The following is an 11,706-nucleotide window of genomic DNA, read 5'->3' on the forward strand; positions in this document are numbered from 1 at the left end:
TTAAAAAACTTAAAAGATAAAGCTTGGAGCAGCTTTGGTACTGTGGTAGCTGTAGCAGCAACAAATTGTTTGTATATGCAACATCACTAGTAGACAGATTGATCAGATACAAAAATGGGTATGGTGCCATATATTTTCCAAACGTTACAACCCAATCTGGTAATTTCAGAAGTGCCCTTTGCACTCCTGGAATCAATCTGTCAACATCTATTCTAAGCTTCAATAATGTCTTCTCTTGTTTGTTCTCAAGATCTCTGTCAGTATGTTAAATAATTGCTCATCCCCTTTGCATTTTTTGTATGCATATGCATGATATATAAATATCTTTTGTTCAAAAGCTCCATCTATCTTAACAATATATGGACAATATGGATATTCACTTTGGCCAAAATCAACTAGCTTAACACTTAACAAAATATTAGTTAGTTTGGGAATCTTCCAATTCCCATTTTTTGAATACTAAAAAGGTGGCACCTGAATAACATGCCCATAAGTTTCTCAAAACCATATGATGTGACCTCTTATTAGAAAGCTCTTGAAAAATGGAATCTATTGAGCTATATACGCTCGATTTGGAGTTACAGTGTTCAAGTTATGACAAATCCAAAGATTTGACCACATGTCCTAAATTTATGGGAAATTCCCATATTCCCTAATATGGTGTTACTTTGAATAGCTAAATGAACTTTCATATCATAAAATGAATATTTTTGCACCAAGCTATAAGTTTATGATTTTTCTAAGACCAAAGATTGAACCTTTGACCAATGATTTGTGTTTCCAAAAAAAGAGAGCATAAATTTCATTATTAATTAAGACTTAGCTATTAGGCTAGATATAAAGTACAAAGTTGGACTTAAACCACTTGTAAGAAATTTCAACACAATTAACCCATGTTATTGAAATAACAAAAAAATTAAGTAGATTCTCTCATTGATATTGGTAGTGTTTAAAGACACTAAGGTAACTATATAATAACACTTTAAATTTCTAACAAAAGCATATATTTCATAGCCATGCAGACGCCCTTAATATAAGGGCATACTTATTATGGGAGTTAAAATTAGTCCATATAGAGTCACTTCCTTGTTACATCATTTACATTGGAAAAATACAAATTTTGTAGATTTTGTATACAATGTTTAGCTACACTACCATTTATGAAATGCTTGTGATATCCTAATAACTGATGAGCAAGTTGCATTTCTTCCATATCTTTCAAAGTAGAGAGACTAAAGGATTCTGCTTCAACATGGATAATTGTGAGTTGTTGAATGTAAGAGACGGATGACGTGAGGCATTTGTTGAGGATGTTTGTATAATAGATGGTCTCTTCAAGCAAGAAGTGATTGAAGGTTGAATATATCTTCCATCTTTATCAATCATGGTTTCATATAGTGCTGATGAAGAAGATGAAATACCATCATTATTTGCTCTAGTCCATTCATCAATTACAATCTCATGTCCATATTGAAGTGGCTCCTATCCATATCAATCAAATTTGATGATGTCTTGTGCATCATGGTATTTTCTTAAGCAACTCAAGTATGGTAGAAGTTATTTGATCAAGATAGAGTTTCCAAACAATTAATATCAAATGTTTTTGGATAAATGCAGTTCTCAATAGGATTTGGCCATCCTTTGTAAGGACTTTCATATGCAAGAATAATCTTGGTATGCTGTGATAAACATCTCCATAGTGATTCCATACATACTTTAGAGGCTTGAGCATTGCTTCTACTCCCATCTTATCTCGCCTATGTATGATTTTGAGTGGATGTCTATGGCATTGCTCTTGGCCCCAAATCATGAAGAAATGATACTTCCTTTTTTCATGGATCTCCAAGCACTTAATAAGTACCATGACATTCTTATGTAAAGCTTTTGACCAAACTCCCACTTGGAATCTTACAAATAAGGCTTCAAGGAACTCCATATGTCCTAGTCAAAGAACAAATCATTACTTTTTCATTTGAAAACTTTGAAACTTTTTATACTTAGCAAATTGTCACTATAAACTAATACCATTGAGATCAAGTATTACACATAATTGTGTTGCATTTCTTATAAAGGACACATCAATCAAATCATCATGCTCTAGTTGAATCTATTAGATATCCAACCATAGATGTCTTAGTTGAAGTTACAAAGAAGAAAAAGAAGCACATTAGATTCATTTACTTCCTCATCATTCTACTTAACGTTTGAGTTGTGAACTGGTATGGAACAATAAAGTAATTTAGCTTCATATTGACAAATATATGCATAGATACTAGTTAATAAATGGTGTCTTAAAGAAAGAGACATTTAACCATGTGGACAGATCTAACCCAGAGTAATATCATGAGGTGAAGAAATTATATATGATGATTTCTTTGAGGTAAAGTCTATTCTAATCAAGTCATTTTTCCATATCTACTTTTTATCACTAATTATAACTATACTTGGGCTACTAACAGTAGATGATTGTAATTAGTTACAAAAACTATCTTATTACTATAATATTAAACCTACTCAAATTCTAAAAAGACCTTCAAAATGGCATGTGCAAAGAAGGTGTTTATTAGTCCTAATTATCAAAATAAATTTTAAGCATTATACTTTTGACCATGTAACCAAAAGTATTGTCACGTATAAGTGACATATGACAATTTAATTGAGATAAGGTATACTCTATTTGGATAAAGTTTTCATAGTTTCTTCTAAGGGACTAACCATTCTAATTTTAAACTAGTAATATCCCATAGATAATTAAACTTATGAATTGTAAAAATCATTTTAACTTAATATTCCATATACACATATCAAAAGATACATTGGAGGTGAAATCTTTGTTGTAATGTTTGCTAGTGAGGTAAAACTCCTTTGGGAGGTGAAATGAAACTTTTTTGGGGTGTGCAATATATTGTTGCCTCTCTTATCCTATGGTACATGCATAGACATACGCTAGTATTGTAGTAAAAGAGATTATAAGATATAAGAGATTTGACCATATGGACAAATCTAACCAAAACTAACATGACAAGATCATTACACAACACATATGAGAGTTTAATTGAAATAAGATTTAAAATAAACTTAATTCACTTTTGCATAGCTAGCTCAAACTTTTATTTATGAGATAAGTATTATTACACACTAGATAACAATATCTCCTTTGAATAGTTATTCTTACAAAGGATGATAGTTTATAATGAGCTATTTAATACTATTTTAGCAAAAGATTGACTTAAATAGATTTTTAAAACCAAACATGCTTAGTACCTTTTGCAAAAAACTAAAGAGATAGTTTCTTTAAGCAATGTCACCAAAGAAAGAAAATATCACAAACTAAAGACATAGCTTTTTTAAGTAATATCACCAAAGAAAGAAAATATCGTAAATGCTCATGAAGGTAACTTTTCAACAAAAAAACCAAATTTACATCAATGTGTCTTCCTTGGTGAAATGAGAAGGAACAAAGTTTAAACATCTGAAGTAGCCTTTAATTTTTCCTTCATAATTAGACTTGCTATATATTGGCTTGATTTTTCTATGCCTTGGGGTGGTACTTCAAGAACTTGAAATTTTGTAGGAGAAACCTCTTGGTAATTGGAATTTTGTCTAGCACTCTCATAGACTCTCCACAATTGTGCTTCAACCTCTGTTTGCTCTTGAGTTTTACAAACCACTACAATAGTCTTCATGTGATTTACCAATGCCACCTTAGATGTAAGTCCACTTGCATATACATCAAATACAACCTCATGAGCATCATTGAATTCTTTGATTTTAGTCCCCATAACTTTTGTTTTCTTTCTCAAAACAACCTTTGCAATCTTATAGTCTTCTTCTAGGTCTTCATCATTGCACTCCTCCTTGTCCAAGCATTCAAAGTCCAAAATGGAAAGCTTATTGATATTGTTTATATATTTCTCAAAAATTGATGAAGCTTTTTTCCATGGTAACTAATATCAAAACCAGAAAGGAATCTATAGATCCGACAATACCAACTAGCATGTGATACTTGTAAGAAATGCTTCCAAGAGCATTTTCAAAAATTGCCACTTGCTTTCAATCAAGAAATGATAACAACATGAATTGTTTAGGTTCATGTGTCATTTGTAGTAGAGTGGATACAACCTTTCCAACCTTTATAGAGTCCTATTTCATTCCCTTAACTCCATGTGCTGTTGGGGGTAAAGGCGCCTCTGCCGTGCCGCCCCATGTATTACTACACTGACAGTACCCGCCACTGCACACTGCAGGTGGCGGGCGCCCGTCACGTCACTTTATTCTTTATTCTTTTAGTGACAGTTTGAATAAAGGAAGGCCCGGTCACACATTGTGACTGTTGGAGTTCCCATTTCTTGTCTCTCTCTTTCTTGCTCTTGCTCTCCCGCCATAGCTCGCGTGCAAGCTTCGATCCTTCTCACCTTTCAACTGGTATTAGAGCTTGGCATTCTCTTGCTCGAGCTCGACTCGGTGCTTCCCGACCTTCGCATCGACTCGCTTCACACATTGGGTCTCCATCTCGGCAGCCATAGCCGACCTCTTGAGCTCCCGACTCTCCCCGGCTTCCCGAGCTCCATCCTGGCCTTCTTGAGCTTCATCAGGGCCTTTCCCTTGAGGTATTGCTTCAGCATTTGCAGGCATTTGAGTGTATTCTCAGATTGAAACAGGGCAGGAACATAGGGCAGCCACTCTTCTTGAGCTCCATAGCTCATATCTTCCCTCCCCTTTGCATTGGGCCTTCATGGCTTGGTATGTGCCTACCTTGGGCCATCATTGAGCCCCCCATTACCCCCTTTTCAGCCCATGTGGAGCAACAGCAAGTTCAGCACCAACAGGGCAGATTGCATCATTTTTTTTCCAGGCTGTGAGCACTCATCTACTTCAGCTCCACACTTGGCCATTGCTTCTTGCTCTCTACCTTGATCAAGAGGGCTATAGACTTCATGTTTGATGTCATTCAAGCTTTGGGTATTGGTCTTGATCTTTCGGGGCTGATTTCTTCAGATTTGGGACTGTCATAAACTGTCATAACAGGCTGAAAAAAGGGCAGCACCATTGGCATTAGCATTTGTTGCTTATACTCCATTCCGGTTGTGCTGTTTGATGCCCGTATGCGGTCTACTTCCTACCCGGATGTATTGGGGATGTATGCATTTGGTTTGACCATGATTTTGGCTTGAATTTGGGGCTGAAATCTATTGTTTAGAACAGTAAATACATGCTGGAATAACAGTGGGCTGAAGGTACTTTACATGCTTTGGCACTTACCTACCGATACCGGATGTATGCTTTGAGCTTTGGCATGATATCTCTGACATTTGGGGACGACTTGGAGCATATGTATGAGATTATGGGATGCTTTTGAGCTTCACATTAGCTCCGTCTTCACTGGCATTTGGACCGACTCGGCATGCTCGTGGACCGCCTATGCCTCATGTCTCTGCTTGACAGTTAGGCTTTTGCATTACATGCTTTGGTTCGTGACATATGCTATTTGGTTCTTGTATGCCATACCGACATTTGGAGCTTGGATTTGGATGTATTTGAGCATTCCCGGCTTACTTGATCACTGATCTTGGTTGCTATTTGGATGTCATTGAGTTGACCGAGAGCTTATTTGGGCTTATGTATTGCTTCATGGTTAATACGACCGGTGCTTCATGTATGTCATGCTCTCTCGGATGCGCTTGATGCATTGACAGGGTCACTTATCACTGGTGCTTTCTCTTGGGTTGTTTGAGCTTTTGAGCTCGCTTTGTACGCCTTTTGTGCCAGTGGGAGCATTTTACATGCTTTCTTGACCTTTGACAGTTGCATGCTATTGGAGCACTTACATGTATTTGAAGCAGTTTATGTCTTGAGCAGCTACATACACATTGAGACTTTGGGATCATACTCCGATCTTTATGGATATGCATTGATGTACTCTTGGTTCACAGGATGCTTATGAGCTGAGTCTCATATTTGGATCTTTCTCTTTGAGCAGATACCTATTTGTGTCAGGTTTTGGCAGTTACAGGAACACTTTGCCTAGAGTGTCTGGGGGTGTGCCTTTCACTGGCAGATGTTATTTTGACATGCTTGGTGTTGAGCTCATGTTCTTTTCACTGTCATTGGCCTTGCTTATGTCCGTTTCATGCCGGCTTTGAACCTAGCATTGTTTGCTTGACATTGGATCCTATTTTGGGACAGTTTGCTCTCTAGACTGCATACCTGCAATTTATTACAGCAAGCAGTTATTGGTGGACTGAGGTGTACTTTTCATGCTGAAATATCCTGATTTGGTGTACCGCACCTAGTACTAAGTGGGCAGCAACTTTTGGCACACTTTGCTCACCCTTTGGACCCCGTTTTGGTCATTTTTGGGCAGTTTCTGCAGTAAAACATCAAGCAGTTTTGGACTGTTTGGGCATTTCCAGCCTACATAATGGCGTCATCTTCGCATGATAGTGCCATCTTTAACATTACAAAGTTGGATGGTACCAACTACTCTTACTGGAAGAGTCAAATATGGCAGGTTTTGGTGCAGAAATCTCAGATTAAGCCACTTCGGTTGAGTGGGGAGCAGCCTGAAACTATGGACATTGACGACTGGCTTGAACTTGATGAGCTATGCAAGTCCACGATTGTATTGTCTCTCACTGAACAGGTACATTATAATGTATTTGAGGAAGCACAGAGTGCATGGGATCTATGGAATAAGATCAAGAATCTTTATGATAAGAAAAGTCCGGCGAGTCAGATGTACTGGTTGAAGCAGCTTATGGATCTGCGCATGAAGGATAATGCGACTATGTCTGCTCACTTGAGCCAGTTCCATGCTATACTGAAGAACCTGACTTCGCAGGATATCACCTTTGGAGAGGAAGTAACTCCTCTTTTCTTGCTTGGAACTCTGAATGAGTCATGGGATGTATTCCGCATTGCTCTTTGTGCCTCTAGTGCTACTCTAAAATTGGCAGATGTTGAGAGTGCTCTTCTTCAGGAAGAGGTGAATCGCAAAAACTTGGATGCCTCTCGTGGTAGTCATGCTTTGACAGTTAGAGGCAGGAATGACAGGTATGACCGTGGTAATGGCCGAGGCCGTGACTCGCAGAAGGGTCGGTCTAAATCTCGTGGTGGCAAGTCGCGTAGTAAGTCGCGTGGACGCAATGCAAATGTCACTTGTCATCATTGTGGGAAAAAGGGCCATATTAGACCACAGTGTCATGAGTTGCGCAATGAGAAGTGCAAGGATAAGGGGAAAGATAAAGTGCAGGAGAAGTCCTCTGATCGCAGCATAGTACCTGCGAAGTCCAACGTCAAGATTGAGGAAATTAATGTCACGCGGACTGAAGAGTCCGATGGTGGTGATGAGTTTATACTTGCAGCTAGTTCTTCTGATGCTTCACACTTGACTGAGACACCTAGTATGTATGCACAGTGCTGGTTATTGGATTCAGGTGCGTCCTTCCATGTGACGCCTTACCGTGAGTGGTTTCACTCTTACCGTACTGTATCTGGATCAGTCAAACTTGGAGATGACAGGTCTCTTGATATTGTGGGTTGTGGAGATATTCAGTTGCAGTTTTCCACTGGCAGTTCCTTTTTGCTCAGGGATGTACGTCATGTACCTGCGCTTACGCGTAGTCTTATGTTTGCAGGACAGTTGGATGATGCAGGATTTCATGTCTGTTTTGGGGATTCTACCTGGAAGATTACCAAAGGCAGACTTGTGCTTGCTAGAGGCGCCAAGGCTGGCAGTCTCTATCCTCTTGTTGTATCTGGGTCTTCTGTAGACCATGTTTTGGCAGTGGGCTCTATCCCACATGTATCACTTTGGCATGCCCGTTTGGGGCATATGTCTTTGAAAGGAATGAAAATGTTATCTGGTTTGCAGTATCTTCCGCCTTTGGATTATGCATGTTTTGACTCGTGTGATCATTGTCTTTATGGTAAGCAGAATAGGTCTACGCATAAGAAATCGGGTAGGCCACGCATGAGTGAGCCCTTGGCATTGGTGCATTCCGATGTTTGTGGGCCTATGCCTTGCATGTCTATGGGTGGCGCGAAGTACTTCGTTACCTTCATTGATGATTTTTCTAGGAAAGTGTGGGCTTATCCCATAAAGCAGAAGTCCGATGTCTTGGCAGTTTTTCAGAGATGGCTTGCTCTTGTTGAGAACCAGACTGGGTATAGGCTGAAATGCCTTAGGACAAATAATGGGGGAGAATATGTCTGGCATGCTTTTGAGCAGTTTTGTGATGACAGGGGTATTAAGCGTCAGTTGACCGCCCCTTACACCCCACCCCAGAATGGTTTGGCTGAGCGCATGAACAGGACTATTCAGGAGCGTGTGCGCTCTATGCTTAGCCATGCAGGCCTACCCCCGAGTTTTTGGGCTGAGGCAGTTAGTACGTCAGTGCATGTCATAAACCGATCGCCTTCCAGTGGATTGGATTTCCAGGTTGCAGAGGAAGTTTGGGCTGGTAAGCCACCCTCTTATGCGCATCTCCGTGTCTTTGGATGTGAGGCATTCTACCATGTGCCCAAGGACAAGAGGAGTAAATTGGATCCAAAGAGCATTAAATGCATATTCCTTGGCTATGGTGAGTCAGGAGAGATGGGCTATCGCCTATGGGATCCGCAGGCACGGAAAATAGTACGCAGCCATGATGTCGTCTTCCATGAAGACAAGATGCATAGGCAGCCTGAGAAGGTGGTTGAGATCCGCAGAGTGATCTTTCAGGAGGAGCCTAAAGCTCCAGCACAGCCAGTAGTACAGCCTGCAGCAGTTCCTCCACAGGGCCAGGATGTTGGACAGGTAGTTAGACAGGCAGCAGAGCCTGCGGTGAGACGGTCTGCTAGAGATAGACGTCCACCTGACAGATTTCAGCCCTCTATGCATTATGTTTTGGTTACAGATGCAGGAGAGCCTTTCACTTATGATGAGGCTATGCGCAGGGGTGACAGTCACTCCTGGGAGAGGGCTATGCAGTCTGAGATAGACTCCCTGCATAAGAATGAGACTTGGGATTTGGTTGCCTTGCCTAAGGGCAAGAAGGCTTTGCCATGCAAGTGGGTGTACAAGCTGAAAAGTACCCCTGGACACCCCAAGCCGGCATACAAGGCTAGATTGGTAGCAAAGGGTTTTAAGCAGGAACATGGTGTGGACTTTGATGAGGTCTTCTCTCCTGTGGTTAAGATGACCACCTTGCGCTTAGTCTTGGCTTTGGTTGCACAGCTTGACTTAGATCTATATCAGATGGATGTCAAGACGGCTTTTCTACATGGGGACTTGCATGATGAGATCTATATGGATCAGCCTAAGGGCTTTGCAGAACCTGGCAGGGAGCACCTAGTGTGCAAGTTGAAGAAGAGCTTGTATGGCTTGAAGCAGGCACCTAGGGAATGGTATCATAAGTTTGATGCCTTTATGCAGTCACAGGGCTACAGCAGGAGTGCTATGGATCCGTGTCTTTACACGAAGAAAGCCCGTGATGGCAGTTTGCTTATCTTGGTACTCTATGTTGATGATATGCTGATAGTAGGGAAAGCTCATGATGAGCTAGATGCTCTTAAATCTCAGCTAAAGAAGAGCTTTGAGATGAAGGATTTGGGACAGGCCTCACATATACTTGGGATGCGCATTAAGCGTGATAGGCATCAGGGACTTTTGTATCTCTCACAGCGGGAGTACATTCATAAAGTCCTTGAGCGCTTCCGCATGCAGGACGTAAAGCCTATTGGCTGTCCATTACCTTCTTATGTGAAGGTATCACAGGCCGATTGTCCGCAGACAGATGAGCAGAGAGCCGAGATGGCCAAGATCCCTTATGCATCAGCCGTGGGCAGTTTGATGTATGCCATGATAGCCACTCGTCCAGATATTGCACATGCAGTTGGTGTTGTGGCACGCTATATGGCTACACCTGGCAGCAGACATTGGGATGCCGTGAAGGGTATCATGAGGTACCTGAAGGGCACAGCAGATATGTGTATTTGCTATGGCAGCCAGGATACAGGGGTCGTGGGGTACACTGACTCCGATTATGCAGGACATGCAGATAGTAGGAAGTCCACTTCTGGCTATGTATTCACCTATGCTGGAGGGGCTATCTCTTGGATGTCCAGGGTTCAGAAGTGTACGGCTTTGTCTACCACTGAGGCCGAGTATGTTGCAGCCACTGAGGCTTGCAAGGAGGCCATATGGTTAGGCCATCTAGTTGCTGACCTTGGGATTGATGCTACACCTACACTGCATTCGGATTCTATGAGTGCCATTCAGTTGGCTAAGAATCCGGTCTTCCATGCGAAGACGAAACACATTGAGGTGAGGTATCACTTCATACGTGGTGTCGTGGAGGACAGGTCTGTTGACCTTGTCAAGATCTCCACTGACGAGAATCCTGCAGATTTGCTCACGAAGAGCCTCACTACTGAGCGCTTTGCCTTCCTCAGGAGGTTGATGGGCGTTGGATGAGATGTCACCTTTCCTCACCTATGTACATTTGTACTATCTTTTCTTTTTCTTTTCTCTCTCACTAGGGCAGATTCGCCTTTAAGTGGGAGGTTGTTGGGGGTAAAGGCGCCTCTGCCGTGCCGCCCCGTGTATTACTACACTGACAGTACCCGCCACTGCACACTGCAGGTGGCGGGCGCCCGTCACATCACTTTATTCTTTATTCTTTTAGTGACAGTTTGAATAAAGGAAGGCCCGGTCACACATTGTGACTGTTGGAGTTCCCATTTCTTGTCTCTCTCTTTCTTGCTCTTGCTCTCCCGCCATAGCTCGCGTGCAAGCTTCGATCCTTCTCACCTTTCATGTGCTACATCTAGAAGAATAAACCTTTATGGTAATTGGATCTCTATAAACATTATGTATAAGATCAAAGGTTTCTAGATTACATCTGACAACGTATACACATTAAGGCGAACTAGTGGAGGATTGAAGAGGATTTTTCCTTTTTCCAATTAGGAAGTTCATAATATATTTTGCTCCTTTTAGTAGGGACTTTGCAACAACTCCACATGTGAGCTTATTTGATACCCGATCATTGCAAATGCCTAAAATCTTTTTGTAGACTTCATCATTGATATCATAGTCATCAACAACCACTTCCCAAGTCTTCATCATAGTGCTACTCTCTGGAACTGAGGCATTGAAAAGAGTGACTAATTCCTCATTTACGACCCTATCTTGCTTGATTTGCTTGGCCCTTATTTCCATATCAATCATATCTTCCTCATCCCATTTTTTTCTAAGAAAAAGAATATGATATTAATTGATCTCCTCTTGTAGTGTAAGGATGTTTCCATCCTTTATACCCATAAGGCAACAAGATACAATAAGAGAAGGTTTCCTTCCCTTCTTTCTCAAACTCTTCTCCTAGGATATAAGCTCACCTCTATAGTATCTCTTCATGATTTTGATCCAACTATCAAATATTTCTTGGGAGCTAAAATCATATGGAGATATCTAGATATACAAATTTCTCCAATGTATGCCACAAATATTTACAAAAGTAGATCAAAATAGTGAGCATATGAGAGCTTGTTTTAGAAGGCCCTTATTGGGGTTTTGGTGGAGAACCAAATGCTAGCCACATATGTCTTAGTTATTGAAGTTGCTCAACATAAGGGGAATTCTTCATAACATTATGTGATTCCATATTTGTCATTCATGAAAGCTCAATGCACATTTTAGTAGGAAAATCAACTAATATTCTAGCA

Source organism: Lygodium microphyllum, chromosome 12 (genome assembly GCF_053477565.2).
Source record: "Lygodium microphyllum isolate KBCC chromosome 12, Lygodium_microphyllum_v1.1.10, whole genome shotgun sequence".
In the NCBI taxonomy this organism is placed as follows: domain Eukaryota; kingdom Viridiplantae; phylum Streptophyta; class Polypodiopsida; order Schizaeales; family Lygodiaceae; genus Lygodium; species Lygodium microphyllum.